The sequence below is a fragment of the Mandrillus leucophaeus genome, unplaced genomic scaffold (genome assembly GCF_000951045.1).
Source record: "Mandrillus leucophaeus isolate KB7577 unplaced genomic scaffold, Mleu.le_1.0 Scaffold116, whole genome shotgun sequence".
Classification (NCBI taxonomy): Eukaryota; Metazoa; Chordata; class Mammalia; order Primates; family Cercopithecidae; genus Mandrillus; species Mandrillus leucophaeus.
In genome coordinates this window covers 3724933-3748076 of record NW_012099876.1, presented here as the reverse complement: position 1 = coordinate 3748076, position 23144 = coordinate 3724933, and the positions used below count along the sequence as shown (strand labels likewise).

At 38.0% G+C, this 23144-nt stretch overlaps 1 protein-coding gene across 3 annotated transcripts in view; it reads left to right on the top strand.

The window, feature by feature from the left end:
* Positions 1-23144, top strand: part of PAK7 (p21 protein (Cdc42/Rac)-activated kinase 7) — a 327817-nt gene that overhangs the window by 41501 nt on the left and 263172 nt on the right. Inside the window, exon 2 of one of the 3 annotated variants that reach the window (XM_011998628.1) lies at positions 14594-14742. The exons of the other annotated variants lie outside the window; for them this stretch is intronic. The gene's annotated coding sequence lies outside the window, so the exon portion shown is untranslated. The remainder of the gene's footprint in view (positions 1-14593; positions 14743-23144) is intronic. 3 annotated transcript variants of the gene reach the window in all.

Below are 23144 nucleotides of genomic sequence, written 5' to 3'. Positions count from 1 at the left end.
TCTCTCTCTCTCTCTCTCTCTCTCTCTTACAGAGTCTCACTCTATTACAGGCTGGATGGAGTGCAGTGGCATGGTCTCAGCTTACAACAACCTCCACTTCCTGGGCTCAAGCAATCCTCCCACTTCAGCCTCCAGAGTAGCTGGGACTATAGGTGCACACCACCACACTCAGCTAATGTAAAGTTATTTTTGTAACAGATATTTCTTTATGGGCATCATGCTACTCTCTCATTTCTTTATTCTCTTCCTTTCACAAAAGTCTATATTCTAGGCCAAATATTCCCAAAACATTCAGCTATACCTCATGTTCAGTGGCTGTAGAAAGGCACATTATCCTTAGAGCAGAATTTTAGATTATAAATAGCTGTCTCACACTGTGGTATCCAGAACTGAATATAAGACCCACAGAAATCTTCCCAGGACAGAACTGAGTGGAAATATCACTGATACTCAACCACACACACATTCTTATTAATGGAGCTATAATCATACCATTGACTTGTTTCATGTTGCAGTTAAAACTCTTCTGGTCCTTTTCTTACATGTTGTTGAGAAGTAGCTCTATCCTTTTCATGTACATTTCATTTTAGGGACATAAGTTCAATAAAAGATAAGCAAACAAATAACAACACAAAAACAACCCAAAGATACCATTGTCACCTATTAAGTGGATAGCAGTGAAAAAAATTGTTGAGTAAGCATATATTACAGTGGACGTTTTTTGCCCTATGGATGACTTTGTAAAGTGTTTGGAAGGCCATTGTGCAATATGTATTACAGTTTAAACTTGCACACCTTTTATTCAAGAATCATACTTTTTAGAATGTATTTTTCTAAAAGTGGCTGAGATATCTATAAAGGATGCCTTCACTACTTATCTAGTTTTTATTCCCTGGATCATCAGTATAATCATGGTCTTGCAAATACTTTTTAATTCTTTCCTTTCTCTCCCACCTTTGTGTTCATGCAAAGCTTTCCCTAGATTTATGATTCTCAAACGTTTAAGATCATCAGAATCACTTGAATGGTGAATCTTGTTAAAAAATATTGCTGTGTCCTATACCCAGGTATTCTAATATTAGTAGATCTGGGAGGGGGGCCCAATAATTACCATTTTTAGTAAGTTATCAGCTGAGGCTGATGCTGCTGGTCCAGTGACCATGCTTTGAGAACCATTGTCCTTGATGAACCCAGCCACTCACGATTGTTGCTTGCAAGAGTCACTTGGCAGACTGATCTCACTACAAATTCACGAGCCCCAAATTTAAATGGACATAAAACACTACCCGGAAATTCTACCAAGCTACTTTTTCCATTGTCTGTATAGAATTTTAGATCTCACCTTTCCTCTTCAAACTTACCTGTTCTTCTCACATGCACTAATTGCACGGCTTTAAGCTGATGACTTGCCTCATGCTTTCTCGAGAAAACAGAAACCACCAGAGGGAAGATTCCTGACATCTTCTTATCACAAATGTGTAAATCAGTTAGTGTCTGAATCCTGTTTTCTCCTTCTTCCTCTTTTTTCCTGGAGAAAATCAAAGGCCAGCCCTGTACTTTGAATCCCATACAGTCTAACCACTACACTACATTCAGTAGTTTGCATGTTTATTCCCCTCTCACTATATTGAATTATTCCCATTAATATATAAATTTGCTCCAGGATTTCCCATCTTTACATTACACATGTAGCAATAACTATGAACCTTTTTTTTTTTTTTGCCTCATAACTCATTCAGTTACTCTACTTTTTCTGCAACCTTGCAAAGTCAAACTTCTCCTAAGAATTGTCTTCCTGTACTTTATATTCCCTAATAACTGGTAAACCCATTCCAGTCTTGTTTTGGCTCCCACATTGCCACTGAAGTAGATTTTCATTTGGTCTCCCAACCTCTCAGTCTGACAGAGTTCTTAGTCCTCCTCTGTGTAACATATGCCACAGCTAATAGTTCTACTGACTTCTTTTCCAGAACAGCCTTCTCTAAATGGTCTCCACAGGTTGGGGTACCTCTCTTCTCTCAACCTACTTTTCCCATGCATTCTTATTCATCTCTCTCTGGATGATATACTACTGTTCATATACTGATGAATTCTTTATTTTGTATCTAGCACAAAGCTTTATGCTGAGATCCAGACCCTAACATACACAGGTGCCTAATTGGCATCTCCACTTGGTTCTCCAAAAGGCAACCCAAAACTGACATATCCAAAGTGAAACTCTGAATTTCCTCATAACTCACTTCATCTCCTCTCCTTCTTCTCCCGTTTTAGAAAAGGTGCTACCTAGTTGCTAACAGTCTGGAAGGAGTAATTTAACAATTCCCCATCTCATCTGCTACATCAAATCTATCACAAAATTTTGACAATAGCCTTTGATCTTCCACACATTTCCATTTCCACTGCCCCTACTCTAGACCAAGCCCCACCACTGTCACTTCCCTGTTTCCTGTGATAACCCCAACAAGTTTCCTTGCTGGCTTTTCTCCAATCCTTTTTTTCCTGCAGCAGTAAGAGTGATCTTTCAAAAATGCCAATCTGATGGTCACCTTCACTTAGTAATTTCCTACTACATTTGGAATATAATTTAAACTTTTTATTTAGCATCTTACAAGATCTGTTAATCTTCCATCTCTCCAGCCTAGCCTTGGGATACATGCTGTATACAATAGCCATGTCCCTTGTCTTCCAATTTCCTGGAACCAAAGTCTCTCATGGGGGCATTTGTGTCTGTTGTTCCCTTTGCTTTGATGCTTCCCATCTCTTTGCAGCCTGGCTCTCTTTCATCTTTTAGTTCCCAAATTATTAGTTACATCCTCAGAGGGACCTTCCTACCCATCCAATAGAAGCCTCTTCTGTTGTTCCCTCTGTTCTTCTCCCTCATAATGCAAATTAATATTTGAAAAGATATGTTCATTTTTGCTTTTTTGCTTGTCTGTCTCTTCTAGTAGATCTAAGAGTTCTTTAACTGTCTGAGGTTAGAGATCTTAGCTGATTTGTTAATGTCTAAATTCCCAGTCTGGCTCATTGTATGGTACATGGTATTTGTTGGGGGATTGAATAATATTTATTAGAGAATTCCTTTTAACAGTATAAAATCAGGCTATAGTGTAAAGGTCCATCAGCTTAATGATTAAGTTACAAGATGATCCATTGTAAAGAAATAAGTAAGTTTATATATGTTGATATGGACATACATTTAATAAATATTAAGTGGAAAAAAGCAAATTGCTAAACCTCATATAGAATAGTACCATTTGTTCTTAAGTGTATTTTCACATTTATATCTGCATGCTGCATGTTTCTTTCTCTTCCTCTCTCCCTCTGTGAGTTTCCAGGATTTCTACTGGGACTTCTTCCAGGTAATGGCAATACAGAGTGACAAGAATTTATTTTATTTTACTCTTTCTGAACTATTGGATTTTAAAATTTTTATAAGTTGCATGTATTCCTTTTATAACATCCTCCTTTGAAAGCATAAAGATGTTTTAAAGTGTAGTACAAAACATTATGTGTGTTCATTCACTCCACAAATTTTATTCAACATCTACTATACACCGTGTACTGCTAGAAGCTGCATATATAGTGAGATCCATTTATTGTATATAATTGGGTGTCTACAAAAGGTAATTTTATGAGGGTTTGTTTCTGGCAGTGGTGAGATTATGGTTGGATTTTATTGCACCTTCTCATTTTCAAATTTTTGATGGTAAACATAACTTTGAAATTACAAAAGTTATTTTTAAAGACATTTAAATATTTATATGGAAAAATGCTCAATCATTTTAGAACAATTGACTTGGACAGGTGAATACTTATCAATTTAATGGAAAAAATAATTGTATAAATGCCTTTTGTATAGATGCAATTATTAAAATATGTGTCGTACATATAGCTTAGAAAGTTTATAAATAGGTGGTTGTTTCCAGTAGGAAACAGGATACTCAATCTTTCTTTTCTTTGCTTATAGACTGATTTCTTCAACATGGCCTAGTAATGAGTTCCTCTTGGAAAATGAGTACCTAGGAGAGATTCAAGGTTCTAGTTAATGAGTTAATATTTGTAACATATGCCTGAGGGTATTTATGGAAACCATGTATTGAATCCAGAAGGGCAAAACTCTCTGGGTGGTGGAAGCTGAGTTGTAAGCAGTGTGTGTTGAGAGGAGGCCTAGGGGATAGAGACTGTCATAGCTTCATGGGAAAAAAAAAATTAAAATGTGCTGTAGGAAAGGGAATGAGAGTGAGAAGAAAAGCTGCCCAGGGAATCTCATATACTGAAGGTGTGGTTTTTCTTTCGTTGAATGTATGATACTTGGAGGAACAAATAAAGATAATATCAGATTTGAGAACTATTGCCTTAAACAATAGATTAAATGCTGACTTTCTGCAAATATCTTTATGACCAACTTTCCAAAAACAGGGAAACTCAATGTGCCTATGTTTTTTCCTCTGGTTTCTTAATTCCTTGATGTTCTCATTTCCAGTGACTTTTTATACCCTCCCAAGATCACATGTTGTATGCTATTGTAACCAGAAGTACCACCACGTCCAATATCACAGTGCATATGTCCTGCTCTCTGACTAAATGTTCTAACTCACCTGCTTATTTTCTCCTATAAGCAACATTTCTCCTTCATCAAGACCACAGCCTGCTAACCCACATTTTCTCTCTATTCTTTAACCTTGTCCTATTAGTCTTCATTGCTTATGCAGAGAGATTCAATGATTTACATCCATTTTCTAGCTCCTCCATCAGTTCTTGTCTTTTTTGCTTGTTTTAAATTTTTTATTTTTTTCTTTAAGTTCTGAGATACATGTGCAGAATGTGCAGGTTTGTTACATAGGTATATGTGTGCCGTAGTGGTTTGCTGCACTTATCAACCTGTCATCTAGGTTTTAAGCCCCACATGCATTAGCTATTTGTCCTAATGCTTTCCCTCCCCTTACCCGCACCCCCTACACGTCCCAGTGTGTGATGTTCCCCTCCCTGTGTCCATGTGTTCTCATTGTTCAACTCCCCCTTATGAGTGAGAACATGCAGTGTTTGCTTTTCTGTTGCTGTGTTAGTTCGTTGAGAATGATAGCTTCCAGCTTCATCCATGTCCCTGCAAAGGACATGATGTCATTCATTTTTATGGCTGCGTAGTATTCCATGGTATATATGTGCCACATTTTCTTTATCCAATCTACCATTGATGGGCATCTGGGTTGGTTCCAAGTCTTTGCTATTGTGAATAGTACTGCAGTATATATACATGTGCATGTGTCTTTATAGTAGAATGATTTACAACCCTTTGGGTATATACCCAGTAATGGGATTGCTGAGTCAAATGGTATTTCTGGTCCTAGATCCTTAAGGAATCGCCACACTGTCTTCCACAATGGTTGAACTGATTTACACTCCCATTAACAGTGTAAAAGTGTTCCTATTTCTCCACAACCTCACCAACATCTATTGTTTCCTGACTTTTTAATAATTGCCATTCTGACTGGCATGAGATGGTATCTCACTGTGGTTTTGATTTGCATTTCTCTAATGATCAGTGATGATGAGGTATTTTTTTTTCATATGTTTGTTGGCCACATAAATGTCTTCTTTTGAGAAGGGTCTGTTCAAACAACCCCATCAAAAAGTGGGCAAAGGATATGAATTCTTGTCTCTTTCTCCCTCTGGAACTTGTTTCATAATTCTAGAACACTCTGAGTCAGCTCTCTTTCTACCTTAACTGACCAACCTATAGGTAACCTATTGGTGTAGGTAGCCTGCCCAGTGTGCTACTTTGTAACAGCATACATTGATACTATTTACAAAATTTTATCTTTTAAAAACATGTATGTGTTTACCAATTTGTTTTGTACTTCTGTTATGAAACAGTGAGATTCATAAAGTCAATAATATAGTTCATGTTCCCAGGAAGTTAGCACAGTATCTTTTGCAGTGTGGATGCTTAAATGATGGGTGAATAAATGAATAAAGTCAGCTCCAAAGAAAGAACTGAGAGGTAGAGGGAGTGACCAGTGTATTGATATGATGCATAAACTCTTCTGCCCACATGGGAAAAAGATGGCATCCTGGTTGTGCTGTGCAATTGATGAGTCACTACCAGTTATTAGAAAAAACCTTTCCCCTTAAGTTTTCATGGTATTCTGCTGAGGCAGTGGAGTGAGCTTGACTTAGTCCCTTTTCTCTAAATGAGCATCATCTCAGTTGCCTGCCTGTTTGCCTGCCTGTTCGCTTTTTGCCAGAATGTTTGATTGATTGAGTCATATCCTTGCTTCATTCCTAGAAGGATTCCAGGTGCCAACTTCTACTTGATCCAAGGTTAAATATACCCCCTGTAACATAGGAGTCTCTCAGTCTTGCTTTCTGCTGTTGAAGAATATTACCATAACATGTAGTAAAATATAAATGGAATATCAGTCATCTCTGAAGTGGTAATATATTCTCCAGCTTTCTATTCAAATATTTTTCTTTGAGCTTGTTTCTTTGGGATCTGTCGTTAGATATTCTCAAAAGGATTGCCTCCACTTCACATTTCTTGAAAATTAAATTGTAGATGTGTTCAGAGATGTGTCTGCCATAAGTTACTGTCCCGCTTGAAAAGTTCCTGGCAATTTTTGGATACTTCCTCATGCGAAAATAACTCCTGATACTGTCATGGACTGGGGAGTATAATTCCTGCAAATAGCGCTTCTGAAAAGCACTTGGCTCATGGCTGTGTTGTAGAACTATTATGACTTCTTGACATAAAGTATGTTTTCAATTTATAGGCCAGGGCCAGAGATTTGCTCACCATAATTACCAAACTTCTCCCACAACCCTTTGACATGGTATCTTAGATTGTATGACTTTCTGCTTCTGGTTTTCTTTAGTGAGAGATGGTTACTTGGAATGATCCTTAAATATTCAACACATCTTCATTGATTTCCCCTGCTAATATGAAGGTGTTAAAAACATTTTCTTTTTACACTGTTAGCTCATTTATTTATTTATCCACCTAATAAATAAGTATAGCATGCACTGCATGCAGTGGGGAGCACAATAATCATTGAGTCACCTCTCAAGGTGCTTACAGTCTGGTAGGGGGAAAGGCAGGCAATAAATAAGAACAATGATGTGGCAGACGTTCTTAGATCAGGAGGGAAGAGTGTGTTTTATCTGTGAAGGAGGTACAGATAGAAGAAATTCCATAAATAGGGTTTCACATGGATTTAGTTCTCAAAGACAAAGTCTTGCAAAGACATGGGAGGGAATCACTCCAGCTGGAGTCAGCAGTTTGAGTGAAGCCCTGGAGATGTGACCCAATCAATAAGGAGGCATCCTTGGGACTGACTGTTGCCTCTATGAAGTTCATGGGTCACCTACCAGATGCCTTTTTAAAGGAGTCTTTCTTTGTCTTATCACCAGCCCATTGGCCTTAGCTATAAAGCAGATTTATGCAAAGTAATTATAATAGAGCAGTTTGGTTTAGGCACCAGTGTGCTGTTTGAGCTATATTTTCTAAAAGGATTGGATCACCAGTGCCTGAATTATTTACTGTTCTCGTTAAGAGTCAGGTCCAAATTCAGCCTGATGCACAGGTGGGAAAAGAAGGACTCAGTGGTCAGAGAAAAGTCATCAGAGAGATGAAGGGGCCAGCACTTGGAAGTCTTATATAGGTCAAGCAGACATTGTCCGGGGAGGGGGTGGATGTGACACACGGCACACACCTGCCCTGTTGGCACTTGTCAGAAAGGCAGGAATCCAAGTTGTGCCTAAGGTCCTGCTTTAGGTGACTGGGTGAGTGGTGGGTCTTTTCCTACAACTTCAAATGGAAGAGAAAGTGGAACATGTGTGTGAGGACAGACAAGGAGTTCAACTGTAGACAGACATATGGACTGTGAGGTGCCCAAAGGCGCCCTGCTAGGTCTTTTCAGGAAGCAAGGATTTTGGAGTGTATGCCCAGGGCTTAAAGGTGATGTCTGGACTAGAATTTAACATTTCTAAGTCATCTACAAATGAGTTGTGACTAAAGGTGATGAATGAATATGCTACACAGTGAGAAAAGAAAGGTGAGAGAATGATGCTGAATATTGGACTTTACTGCCATGTAAGGAGAAGGCAAATGAAACAGGGACTGAAAACTGATGTCTATGAAGTAGGAGCAGAAACAGGAGAAGGAAGGTCATGGAAGCCAGGGAATGTAACCCATTCCCAACACCCATTCCCAGGGCTTTGGAGAGGCCATGGAAGATGAAGACCAGATCCCATTACAGAGTGGATGGTACAGAGTGAGATATCTCCACAAGTGCCTAGTACCTTCCCCCTTTCATCATTTTTTTTGTTCAAGATCAAACTATAAAATAACCAAATTCAGCTGGGTGCAGTGGCTCACACCTGCAATCCCAGCACTTTGGGAGGCCGAGATAGGAGGATCGCTTGAGGCCATAAGTTTGATACCAACCTAGGAAACCTAAAGAGACCCTGTCTATGAAAAATAAAAAAAATTAGGTGTTGTGGTGTGCACCTGTAGTCCCAGCTACTAAGGATGCTGAGGTGGGAGGATCACTTGAGCCCAGGAGTTGGATGCTGCAGTGAGCTATGACCACGTCACTGTACTACAATCTGGTCAACATAGTTAGACCCTGTCTCTAAAATAATAAAAATAAAATTCAACTCTTTATAAGCTGGCTTTTTTAAAGAGATCATTCTACTTTTGTGTAATGTCCCCAGCCCAAACTTTCTATCCTCCCATTCCCCTGGGCCTTGGAATAGTTTTCCCTCTCCCCTCGTTTCCTCTTTTCATGTGTTATCTCAAAATGTAACTTTTCTGGGGCCCCTTTATACCATTTGCACTCTGACAAGCAAACAAATTTGATTAATTTGTTTACATAAGATGCTATAGCTTAATAATGGCATAGTGTGTCTTCGGCACCAATAAGATTTGTATTGTACTTGATTCTGAAAGCCTTGAGATAAAACAGTAGATTGCGGAACTTCAAACACAATAGTAGGACCTGTAGAGGAAGTTTTAGGGGTACAACTTACTTTGCTTCTGCATAAAGTAGGCTCTTTGGGCTGTCATGGAAAAGCTGTTTGGGAAATGGGGTAGACGATGCTGGAGAATGAAACTCCTTAACTAAACTCTGCGAGCTCTTTCCTCTATGTCTTCAAGTATTTGCTCATTCATTTGCTTGCAGCTGAGCATAAAAAGGCCCCTCCTTTCCTGACCTACATTAGCATCTTTCTACAGTCCCCTGTGGTTAGAATTAGGGGGAAATGAGCCACTTCATCTTGTTAGTATCATTCCTGGGGCAGCTTTTGACTGATGCCAACCCATATGGTGATCAAGAGTGACTTTGTAATAATCACTGGAGGTTAAGGGAGAAGGGATGCTTTATTTCAGCTTCTCCTAGAATGTCAGCAAGAAATTCAGGAGACAGTTTGTCTCACCCCAAACTCCTGGTCTTTCTCATCTTCCCCAGACCATCATATGTGGAACCAGGGAAAAGGATCCACATGTGGAACCAGCAATGTCCACTAAGTGTCGTGGATCCTTCCTGGTCTGAGATAGGTCTAGCTTGTAGTGCTCTTGAGGTCACCTCTAATAATGACTCTTAATAATGGAAAAAGTAGAAACTGTATATAAGCAATGTTTTTAGAAAAATTAGAAAAGAATGGCTGAAGGGAAACTTTTTCTTTTTTCATTCAAATAACTGAGAGTTTAAGTGAGTTTTTAAACTTAACGTATAAATGCTGACACCTTGAAGAGCCGAGCCTAGTTTTTCAGTTTGAATTGTGAGGGCATCTGGTGTGTGTTCTGAAAGGAAGAGCAGTTTGATAGCCATCTGTCCCCAAGAAAAATGCAGCCTTGGAAGTAAGCTGAAACAAGAATGACACCTGCTTAAGCTAAGAGTTGTGAATAAGACATAACTTCTGTTACATACAGTATTTTATAAAGAAGAAAGAAAGCACACCAAGTAGAGATCTTACAGAAACTTTCAGATGTACTTGAGTCACCAAGGGCTTGCCTTCATGGCAGCCAGTACAAACTTCTACAAATAATTGATTTACCCCAAATGACATACTGAGAACTTCCCACAGAGCTCAGCTAGGAACCCTTTTTATACCTTCCAGTGGAGAGAGGGGCTTCTATATTTCATTGGGTGTATCTTTGCAAGTAAACCTAGACATCTTTGTGGATAGTGACTGGTCTTTATTCACCTGCATACCTTGTACATCCATAGTGTGTGTTTGATGGTTGTTGAAAGCTCTAAGACCTGAAATTCACCAACATGGCTGTGTTCCCAGCTGCTTTGCTCAAGGTAAGTTTTACTCCCCTGGGTTTAAATACTGGGCTCTCTGCTTCATGGAAGTAGAGGCTGAAACTCTAGGATTAAGTTGAATCTTGGAACCCCTTTGTTATCCAAGACAAGAAGAATAGGAAGAAGGTCTTTCTGTGACCAATAGAGTTATAGATAAAATTGTGTCCACATATCCAGTTTCAACAAACGTGAAAGTACAACAGTGGCTTTGATAAGACCAGAAAATACAAAAAGACAAGGCACTGTATGTGATGCTGTTTTTTGCAAGGTAATAACCAGGTGTATCTCTGCTCTTCATCTGCCAAACAATACCTTTTATAGAAGAGATTTTATCTTCCAATTCTAACACTGTAGGGCTTCTCTCCTGTTTTCATCATATTCCCTCTTTGGAATTTAATACAGTTGAAGAGGGTTAGCAGTTTAGAATCTGGGTGGTAATGGGGATGAATATCATCCTGACCTCAATTTAAAGCTTATCTGAATCTGTAATGATTTGAGTATGTGCCCTGACAAGTTTCTGGAAACCTGTCAGAATGAGGTATCAGTAAAGCTACCAGGCATCTAGTGTGACCAAACGTTCATCAATGGTAGGTTATGGCCTTTTTACTGGAGACACATTTGCTATGGTTCCCTGGTTGAGACGTCTGTGTATTTCTTAGTTTAACGTGTCTAGGATTTTCTGCACATTACCATTGAAGCTGTTACTATAGTCCTCTATGACCATCACTGGTACAAAATCTCATTGAACAAAGTCAATGCTTTCTTTAATTTGTTTCTATTTAGAGAAAACAAAGAAAATATTGTGACTCCTCCCCCCCCATCAATAGCACTAGCTTTTGTTTATTCAATTGTATATGTGTACACACACATGCACCACACACACACACACACACACACACATCTGGGCTGGAGACAGCTACTTTTTAGCTATTATTAAAATTAAATTCTGTAAACATACAATTAAATAAGTTTTGTTATAAAACAAAGAAATAAACCCTTAAAAGTCACCAATTCCGCATTATTTTAATACATTTACTATTATCTGTGATTATGTGGTTATTTACATCTATTGTATCTGTATGGGGGAAATACTATACCATCGTGTCTACCGCAAATCTATTCCCAAATCTGCACTTAGCAGTACCAAGAATTTTTTTTGGAAAGCCAGTAGTTAAACATTTACCAGCACACCACTGTAAATTTATACACACACACACACACACACACACACGCATGTCCTTTTCATAGCCATGCAGGGTAAGAGTTAGTTCTTCTATTTTATAGATGAAGAAACTTAGGCTTAGAGAGTTTAACTTACCCAAGAGACCACTCCCATGCTTTAGCTCTCCTACTCTAGAAATATAAAATAAGAAGCACAGGGAATGGTTAAGGATGACTGAAGATATTGGGATAGAATTTAAAAGCAGAGGTTTGCTAGAAGTGAGAGCAGGAGAACCACGTGGAAATCTAGACAAGCATTCCAGGCACAGGATACTGCCAGTGCAAAGACTTGGAGGTGGAATTGTCTTGCTGCTTCTAGGGATAGTAAGGGTACTCTCGAAGTTGGAGTAGAGAGAGGGAGAGGGAGAATAGGAAGAAGTGAGGCAAGTAGGGCATGATTGCTAACTACCTTTATGAAACCATGCAAGTAACTTGACCCCTCTATGCCTTATTTGTCTTATCTGTAGAATGTATCACTTCATGCTCATGGTAAGAGTATATGTGAATTTACTGTGCTTTAGGTAAGTTATTGTTACTAAAGCTAAACCATCACTGTTGCCCTACTAGTGCATAAATATAATTTTAAGGAAGAATAACTTTTACTTGCCATCTTCAGCAGCTGTATGAGGAGTGATTCAGAAATACTTAAATTTATCCCTTGCAAGTACCTATTAGCCTATTTTAAATCTATTTAAAATCCACAGTGCAATGCAGTTTAAATTCATCTGGGATTAATGGGCCTTGCCTTTAGCTGTATTACTGAAGGCATGATAGAATCCCAACAGGAAACTTTTGTGACATTTTTCAAATGTCCGGTCTGATGGATTATACAAGACTAAAATTCTGTATTTTGAAAACCCAGGTGTTCTGGTTTTGACAGTCATTACTTATTCATAAAACAGATTACCATATCTTCTTATCCACATATCAATTATATAGGTGTATCTTAGAGTATATTTAAGTAATAGCATGACATAAATATCATGAGTTTCTGTGGCTTTGATAACTTTCAGTTTCTTCTTAAATGATGTGTTCCTTTTTCAAAATTGATCAGGCTGTACACTTAAGTTTCATTACTTTTCTGTATATGTGCTATACTGCATTTTTAATAAATTTTTTCTTAAAAGAAATGAGTACAGCTTTGAGAAAGGGGAAAGTGTTTGCTCTTCTGGATCAAGGAAGCAAGGTACAAGATGAGATGAGGCCAGCATTAGAATGAACATGGCATGTGTGTGTCACAGCCAGGACACAAATCATCCATGACATGTAAATATTTGTTGAGCACTTCCTGGGGGTCAGTATGGAAGATACTATGAACTGGGTACCCTAAAATCGTTCTCAGCCTACTTCTTCCTTGAACACTCAAATACTCAATTTCCCAGCCTCCCTTCCACCTGGGCATGGGAATGTGAAGTTGTTGAATACGCTTCTGAAAAAGCCTCTTAAAAAGGGACACTCAAAGAATATACTTCTTAATTATTTCATCTTTTGCTTTCTGCTTTCTTCATCCTGCTGGAATCAGGCTGTGATTCCTGGAAGCAGGTCAGCCACCTTTCAACCACAACATGACAAGCATCAGGACAAAGGCTTATGTACTAAGAATGGAAGATGGACAGATGGGAAGCGTGAAGGCCCCTGGAACTGTGCCACTCATTGGTTGGGTGTCTGACTGATAGGCAGGTGGGGAGGGTCAAGGATGTGTGGGTCAGTCTATTCTAGGACACTGCTTTTCTGACCTTCAGGCTACCCAAAAAATTGCCCTTTGGGAATTTTGACTTCATCTACAGACACGCCACTTTAACAGTTATTTGTTTGGTTTGACATACTGGACATATTCTTGAAAGGGACAACACGTGATCAAATTATTCAAAGTTTTGTTAGTTGCCAGCTTTTTCAAAGTTACTAGCAGAAGATCTTCACAAATACAAACACTTTCCTATACTTTAGACATTTTTTCCCCTCTAAGATGGTAATCTTATGTCATCCTCATCTTTGAGCAGTTCTCTGTAAAATGAAACCTTTGCAACATTTCCATATCTGGAGATAATACTTTATCTTCACTTGGAGACTTGATAATTTTCCAAGGAGATACACTCAGAGGGAAATACAAAGAATGGAAAAGAATTTATTAACTTGAAAAGTTGGCAAAACAGATGTGCTGTGATTCTGTCAGTTGAGCTAGCACATTTCATCATAGCCATTTTGAAATATAACATTAAAATTCTGTGCTCAATGTCCCTTGTCACCACACCTTTTGTTTCTGTTTGCATTTTGTTGTTGTAATCATACACATCATAAATGAGCATAACTAAGGCAAGTGATAATGTGTATAATAAAATACAGTCAATAATAATTTGCCACCTTTGGGGTGAAAAATGATTTCCATCTGTGTAATAACTATGGAATAAATATTCTACATCCTTACCTAAAATGAAGTATTAATGTCAAGAATTCTTATGATGATCATAGGCTACAGACTAGAAAAATAGCCAGGGGTTATGATATTTGATTAAAGTTTTAACTTGATACATGTGTTTTAAAAGCCAAAAGATGCAGTGAAAATTGAATTGAATCCAGTATAATATGAAGACTTACTGAAATTATTGGAAAGGAGGTACTATATTAAAATAAAGAAAATGTCTTCCTTTGAGATTAAACTGCCATTTTGTTCAATTTGATACACACTTGATCCACCTATTTCTTTGCCTGTAAAGAGTAAGAGCTTAGGTAAGGCAGACTGAAATTCAAAGCCACAGTGTGGCTACATGTTTTTTTGCTTCTTCTCTTGTTTTCTTGCATGTGATCCTGCCTTTCACTTCACAGAGAATACAATCCATCTATGCCTGACGTCTTCCCTTCATCCTGCAATGAGGCTCCTATATTAATAATATCAAACCTCCTGCAAAAGTTTGATGCTTAGATCTCATGCATTCCTACCTGATCTAGGACTTGGCTTCTCCAACTGAACCCTACATTTTACTTGTATATTCAAAACATTTCTTTCTTGGCTTGTCCTCAACCCACAAATACTATTTACAAAGAAGATTTTTCTCTGCCTTTATCTACAGGTTTCTGTCTCCCAGTATAATCATATCCAGCCCCATGGCTCTTACTGGGGCCTCTAAAATGTTTATCACCAAATCTGTGTCTGCAGTTCCAACCTCTTCCCTGAGCATCAAAGCTGTATTTTCAACTTTTGCTGGATGCCTCTATCTGGGTAATATCTTAAGCTGAATTTATTCAAATATATATTCAAAATGGAATTCATTTTACATCTTCCTCTTATCTTTGAAGCTACTCTCATCCCCAATCCTGTATCACAGCAGTGGCAATCCTGTATCACAGCAGTGGAAGCTAAACAAGTTCCCTCATCATATGGTAGAAGTACAACCAGAGCATCAAGAATAGTCCTTTTAATTAAAGTTTAAGCCAGTAAAAACCTATTTTATCTATTCTGAGATTCCCATTATTTGGTTGTATCATTGTAGATTATTCAGAGGACACTGGCATCTGCTACTTAATTTTATTTTTTTTTAATATTTAATGAGACTTAAATTACAGTCTCATGGTAGAATTGTAGTTAATTGGTATACCTTATTTCTTGCCAAGATTCTGTTTTAAACAATTTGATTAATGTATTGAATGGCATGAATACAAAACTTGGGTTGGTTAAAATAATTTTTACAGATGGAAGATTTTTAGCATGGTTAAATCTATTAAATGGGGAGGTAAGAGCTATTTTGGCCTTCAGGGTCTTTGAGAACATCGTGTTAAATGAAACACAATCACTGTTTCTAACTCTTCTTTCTTAACTTACTGAGAGTTACAACATTGTATTGCAAATTATAAATGGGATCATAGAATTAAAGAATTTAGACTTAAAAGTGTCATGTATTTTTAGCCTGTGTAATAAATATCACTAGACATTATTTTAACACAATGTTCCGTAAAATATCTTCATAGGAGAAAACAAAACAGACAACTTTCCTGAGGATGAAGTTAACCTTCTTGAGAGTTATTTAAGCAAAAATAGAATCGAATATGTTGAGATAGAGAGGTTTGTAGAGTTCCCTGCCTCCTTGGTTAGAATTGATAAAACAGAAATTCAGAACATCACACGGTGCTTAGAGGCAGAAATGGAAAAAAGAATCTGTTGCCCAAATTCATACTTCAGGTAGGAGGCAAGCAGCTATCTGTACCTTAAATCATTCTCTTGATTGATTGATTGATTGATTGATACACAGCAATACTTTAGTTGGATACATTATTTGGTGCCTCTTACATCAATACCCTGATGTTTTCCATTTTCACAGTTTGGAAATAAGAAAAAGTAGACAACCTTGGCCGGGCGCGGTGGCTCACTCCTGGAATCCCAGCACTTTGGGAGGCTGAGGTGGCTGCATCACCTGAGGTCAGGAGTTCAAGACCAGCCTGACCAACACGGAGAAACCCCGTGTCTACTAAAAATACAAAATTAGCCGGTTGCGGTGGCACATGCCTGTAATCCCAGCTACTCGGGAGGCTAAGGCAGGAAAATCGCTTGAACCCAGGAGATGGAGGTTGCAGTGAGCCGAGATTGCGCCATTACACTCCAGCCTGGGCAACAAGAGCGAAACTCTATCTCAAAAAAAAAAAAAAAAAAGAAAGAAAGAAAAGAAAAAGTAGACAAGCATGCCTACTCTCTCTTTAGCTTTGGAAGTGTTTGATGATGGTGGTGGGTGGAGCCTCCTCTGGGACCCCTATAGTCATCACAGCAGTTAACACATTATAATTCAATTTCTGATTCTTTGTGAGACTTCCTACTAGACTGAAAGTTCCTTCTGAGAGCAGGAACTGTTTTCTTTTCTGATACTGTATCTACAATGCCTGATGCAAAGTAAGTTCCCAGGAAAGATGAGTTTAATGAATGAAAGGGAGAATGGAATCAAAAGTCAGAACACCCAGGGACCCCTCTCCTGTCATCCTGTTTTAACCCTGTGTCAGAGGTAAGGAATGATACTCCCAGATAAACACTGCCTGCCACCCACATGTGGATTCCAAGGTACACATATTTTTATATTTTAACATTCCTGACATCAAAATCTACCTTACAATCAATGGCATGTCATAGTAAGATAATGATATGACTCACAGTTGATGGCTTATTGGATCCAGTGAAGAGTATTATGTTAGTAGGTGATAAGCCCATACATAAATAAGAACAGGTAAGAATCATTGGATGGGCTGGGTTGGAGTACAGTGGTGGAAGGGGGGTTGCAGTAATAAAGAGGATGGCCCAGGTGGTCATCATTATTAGGGACATGAGATTCAAGAAAGACTAGAAAGAGCTGAGGGAGGGGACATGTAGCTATCTGGGGGAAGAATGTTCCAGGAAGAGGGACTAGATGATAGTGCAAAACACAAGTGCACCTGGGACCCAAGGAACATGACAGGAAGCCACTGTGGCTGGAACAAGAGGAAGGTAATAGAGACAATGTCATAGAGAGAAAGGGAGGTGGGGAGTAGATCACATAAGGCTCTGAAGGTCATTGCAAAGACAGATTTTACTCTGAGGGATATGTAGGGCCAAAGCAGAGTTCTAAGCAGAAAGTTGAAATGACTTAATTCCCTTAAAAATTATTCGGACTGCTGCGCTGAGCACCAACTATATTGGGGAAAGGGGAGAAATTAAGAGACCTGTTCCAAGATATTGGTATTGAAGCAGGAGAGAGTGGGTGGTGGCTCAGGACAGCTGTTAACAGTGGAGGAAGTGAGAAGTACTTGGAATCTGGATATTTCATGAAGATAGAGCCAACAGGATTCCCTGAGGCATGGGATGTTGGTATGGGAGAGGGGAAAAGGTCAAGGATAGTGCCAAGGTTCTTGGGACGAGAACTAAAAGGAAGAAGTTGCCATCCCCTCAATGGAGACAGCTGTGGGTGGAGTTAGCTTAGGAGGGAAGATCAGGAATTCAGGTTTAGGCATATTGAGTTTGAGTTTTCTGTTAGGGGAGTATTCCAAGTGATGTCTAGAAAGCTGTTGCATATTAGAGTCTCGGTGTGGGAAAAGATGTCCGGTCTTAATACTAGTTAACCACAGCATCCCAATTTAAACAAATATAGTGTGTGATATCTTCTTATCTTATTTGCCTCTCCAGGCTCCAGACCAGGCAAACACAACATCGTTTTAACTTTCCTTTCTCACAGTGGCCTTCTCTGGGTGAGCCGTCACATTGAGACCTGACCCACATAAATGTTTCTAAAATTTCTCCTTCTATTTCTTCATACCTTATTTTAGGCAAATGGTCCATTCTATCAGCAGTAAATTCATGAACAATTATGCATACCTTTCTCTCAGGCCTGCCCAATTCTGTTCCTAAAATCTACAATTGAGACAGTGATGGAACCCATTTAGATGTGTAGTCAATTAAGATTTAATATTCTAAAAAAAGAGGCTTCATTTGTCAAATGCTATACAGTTGTATTGATAAATATCAGTGATAGCTGCCAATATAAAAAAAACCCATATATTATCTATTTGAATATTTTTCTCTATTCCTGAGGATGCTATATTAGGCACTGCTTATTTCATGAAATAAAGAGACATTCAATCTGAGACCTCTGTCGGTAAAGGAAAAATAATCACCATAATATCTAGATAAGTAAAGGCACCAGCACATTAGGGTTTTGATGATATATGAGAAGATAAAATAATAACATATATAATTATACATTTCAAAGTGTATGACATGAATATAGAACACACTCAAAACAAGCTAAATCTCTGTCTACTTAACATTCAAATGGTTATAGCATGTGAAAAGATTTGTTCAGAGAAAACTGCTATTCAGTGTTTCAATGGTTTAGAGTAGCAACTTCCGAGGGGGTTGTGCACTATATGAGAAAATGGGTGTGGGAGGAAAATAACTAAGATATATTGTTTTATGTATTTATATATATATTTATATGAATATAGAAATCTTACATTTAAAATCTTAGTCATAATACATGTATACATTTAAAAATAAATATAGATATGTTTATGAACAAGTATGTATAATAATGAATTATACTCCATATCAATTCTAATACACATATCCTATAGTAAAATGCATGCTTTAACATATTTAAGCTAGACTCCCAACTCTCAATAACCCAGTCTTATTGGGTATATAAACATCTCAGCATCTTCCAAGACATGGATAACATTTTGCTTTTGATTAAGAAAAATATGATTTAGATTCAAACTAGAAATGGAGTTAGTAAAAGAATGAATAAACTTTGCTTTGAAAATGAAAGCTCAAGAAGCAAAAGATGAGCCGTTTTTTCCTTAGTAAATTTTGGCCTAACTTTCTAAATTGCACCCTATTATGTCATATTTATTTCTGATTTTAGCTATCATTTTCTTCCTCTGATTTAGTCTTTCACACAAATAAACCAGAGGTGAAAAGGGTTCTAGAAGTGTTATTTATTGTGTATTTTTCATCTAATTTTGCCCCATGTTAATAAAAGCTCACTTAGAGCTACCTTCTTACCACAAATCTAGAGAAGTTATTTTTGGTCCTTGGACCCCTAGTCTCCAGAGCATGCAGAAAATGTGTCTAGTGATGTCAGTAGCTTCATGGGAGATTTTTTAAAGAAATGTTGTTATTGAGAGTTGGGAATCTAGCTTAAATATGGTAAAGAATGCATTTTACTGTAGGATATGTGTATTAGAATTGATATGGGGTACAAATCATTATTATACATACTTATTCAAGATTTATGCATTTTGTGCTTTGATCTATTAGTAAAAAGCATATGATTATAATAATTATCTTGGTTAAGGTGCATTAATACATTTGCCCTTTGCTGCTAATTGAAAACAAGGGTCTTTAGTAAAAAATCTTCTACTAACAATGCCATTAAGTGTTTTAAGTTGTAGTAATAGTTCTAAGGGGCTACAATTAATTTTGCCTGTATTATTAAATATAGTATAAATATAATTAGAAGGAATTATGTAAAGATGGGTACTGAGCTCTCTATCCCCCTTCCTCCCCAACTAATGCCAAGTTCTTAGAAACTGACAGAAAAGTTATAATCAATTTAATGTAGTAGCAACCAAAATACTAATATAATTTTATGAACCATCAAATCCAATGCTAGGATATATCTGAAAAAAAAAATGCTCAGGACAAAAGCCAAGAAAAATGTGAAAAAAGAAAAGTACTGAAAAATCTAGCCCAGATATCAGAATGTATTATCATAATTTTAAGTGAACTATAAATTTAATTATATTTTAGATATATATATATAACTATATATATATTAGACATATTGTCCATTATATCAGCAGTAAATTCATGAAGAGCCATGCATAGCTTTCTCCCAGACCTACCCAATTCTGTTCCTAAAATTTAGAATTTAGACAGTGATGGAACCCACTTAGATACATAGTCAATTAATATTTAATACTCTAAAAAGAAGAGGTTTCCTTTGTCAAATGCTAAACAGTTATATTGATAAATATCAGTGATAGCTGCCAATGTAAAAGAAAGCCATGTCTTGTCCATTTGAATATTTTTCTCTATTCCTGAGGATGCTGTTCATTTCATGAAATGAACTGTTCATAGGCACTGTTCATTTCATGAAAAAAAGAGATGCTAAACCTGAGAGCTCCATCAGTAAAGAAAAATAATCATCATAACACCTAGAAAAGTAAAGGAACAAGAAAATAACTATCCCAAAGGCCAGAAGAAAGATTACGTGTAGGGGAAGGGCAAGAGGTTATACATGGCAATGGATATTCTGAGGGTTTAGAGGGGCTCAAAATGTTATCTACCTCAACTTACATTGTGGTTTCCTGAGAGTTCACTTTATAATTATTTATTAAACTATGCATGTATAGTTTAATACGTACTTTTTTTGTGGGTGGACACCTTTTCTGTGGGTGAAAAGGGTATAGAAAAAGAGTATGGTCTAGCCACAGGAATAGACCAACATGTCACTGGAAATAATTGGTAGTCCAGGAATCAACTCATGTCTATATGAAAACTTAGTATTGGTAGCATTTCCAATTAGTATGGGGTAGGTGAACTATCAAATGGGATAACTCCCTGCCTCATTCTATATACTACCATAAAAGTTAGGTCAAGGAACTAAGTGTAACCTAAAATCTCCCAAAATATTGGCCTGTCACGGTGACTCACACCTGTAGTCCCAGTCCTTTAGAAGGACAATGTGGGTGGATTGGTTGATGCCAGGAGTCTGAGACCAGTGTGGGTAATACGATGAGACCCAGTCTCTACAAACAATTAAAATATTAGCCAGGCATGGTGATGTGCACCTGAAGTCATAGCCACATGGGAGGCTGAGGTGAGAGAATCACTTGAGCACAGGGGTTTGAGGCTACAATGAGTTTTGATCATGCAGTTGTGCTCCAACCTGAGCAAAAAAGTGAGGTCCTATCTCTTAAAACAACAACAACATAAAAACCTCAAAATGTACAAATATTGAAAGATAGCATTGGAGAACTTACTCATCATCATGGGGCAGTTATACACATGAACATGGGAGATATTATGAAAGACTCAAGACCCAAATCAGTAAATTAAAAATAACACAGAACACAAGTAGTGTTCTTTTGGTTAATATTTTAACTAATAGTTAAATAATTGAACACTAGAATGCATTTGTGCAGGGAATTTTATTCTACTTATGAGAGTACCAGCCAGGCCATTTCCTCATTCTCATGCCCACAGAGCTTCACATTAACCCACCCAAGTGCTCAGCCTACATCATCCCTTCTTGTCATGATGCAGGAAATATCATTCTTGTCTAACCCCTAATTTGTGCCTCTGTTTGCACATCCTCACCTTGGTCATTCTCTGCTTTTTAATGAGATTTTTCCCATCCTCACACATGCATAAAAGAGCAGCAGCACCACTGTCCTCATCAATGACCCTGGCATAGCCCGTGCTAGATTCCCCACTACTTTTGTTCTCCTTTCTAGCTAGTATTTCAAGAAAATGTATGTATATAATGATTTTACTTATTTCTCTTCAATTATCCTTTATTTTACTCTAATTGGGCCTTAATTTCTACCACTGTGCTATAGCTAGTTGTGTAAGTCTGTTCTTATGCTGCTAATAGAGACATACTCAGGACTGAGTAATTTATAAAGGAAAGAGGTTTAATTGGCTCACAGTTCCATATGGCTGAGGAGGCCTCATAATCATGGTGGAAGGTGAATGAGCAGCAAAGTCACGTCTTACATGCTGGCATTGCCTGCCAGGGGAACTGCCCTTTATTAAAACATCAGATCTTGTGAGACTTATTCATGATCATAGAGCAGCATGGGAAAAATCTGCCCCCTTGATTCAATTACCTCCCACCGGGTTCCTCCCATAACACATGGGGATTATGGGAGCTACAATTCAAGAGGAGATTTGGGTGGGAACACAGCCAAACCATATCACTAGTCTTACCAAGGGAACCAGCTACCTCCATGCTGCCATCCAATGAACAGTTCTCTTTTCTCATCCTTTATATCTCGAGTGAAATGTTCTTGAACTCCTGGGCTCAAGCAATCCTCCCATCTCAGCCTCGCCTCCTGAGTGGCTGGAACTACAGGGATGAGCCATGGTAGCGGGCTTCAAGTGAAATGTTAAACTCTCAGAGATGCCTTCTCATACCTAAAATTGCAGTAATACCTTTCCATTTCTTTCAATCCTTTGTTTTCTTCCTGGCACATCTTATATTATTAGCTTACAGTGAATGTATCTTTATTTATCTATTTAATTGCTATGTAGCAAATTACTACCATGTTTATTGGCTTAAAAAGCATTTCTTATCCCACAGTTTCTATGGATCAGAAATTCAACAGCAACTTAGCTCGGCGTCTCTGGCTCCAGTTCTTCCATGAGGTTGTAGTCAAGGATTGATCATGGCTACAGTCTCATCTGAAGATTTAACTGGGGCTTGGGGGTTGGTGGGAGGTCTGCTTTCAGGCTCATTCACATGGCTCTTGGCAGGAGGTCTCAGTTCCTCATTTCATGGGCCTCTCCATAGGCATAGGACTGCTTGAGTATTCTTATAACATGGCTGCTGATTTTTCCATCACAAGTGATCCAAGAGAAAGTCACATGTGTTAAGACCATTCCTAGAAGTGATATACTACTGCTGACTTACTCTATTTGTAACCAACAAGTCACTAAGTCCAGTTCACACCTAGGGGGAGGGAAATTAAGTTCTACTTAGTGAAAACAGGAGCATCATATAATTTGTGAACATAACTTAAAGCCACCATACTCCCCATTAGAATATAAGCTCCCACAGTTCAAGGAATGGGTTACTGCTTACGCTTACATCATTAGTGCTTAGAACAGTAGGCACTTTGATAAACATCTGTTTAATGAGTAAATGGATGAATGTCTCTTACTCTTGGGCAGCAAAAATATAGGCTATGGAGTTATCTAGACCTGGTATGAAATTCTGACTCTACATTTTACTAGTTCTGAACTTTGGACATAATGGTTTCTATGAGCCTCAGTTTCCTCATCTGTCACCTGTGCTATATTCCTGCTTCACAGGAATGCCATGAGGATTAATGAAATTGCATATATAAAGCACTTCTTCAAGCATTCAGCACAAGACAAGCATT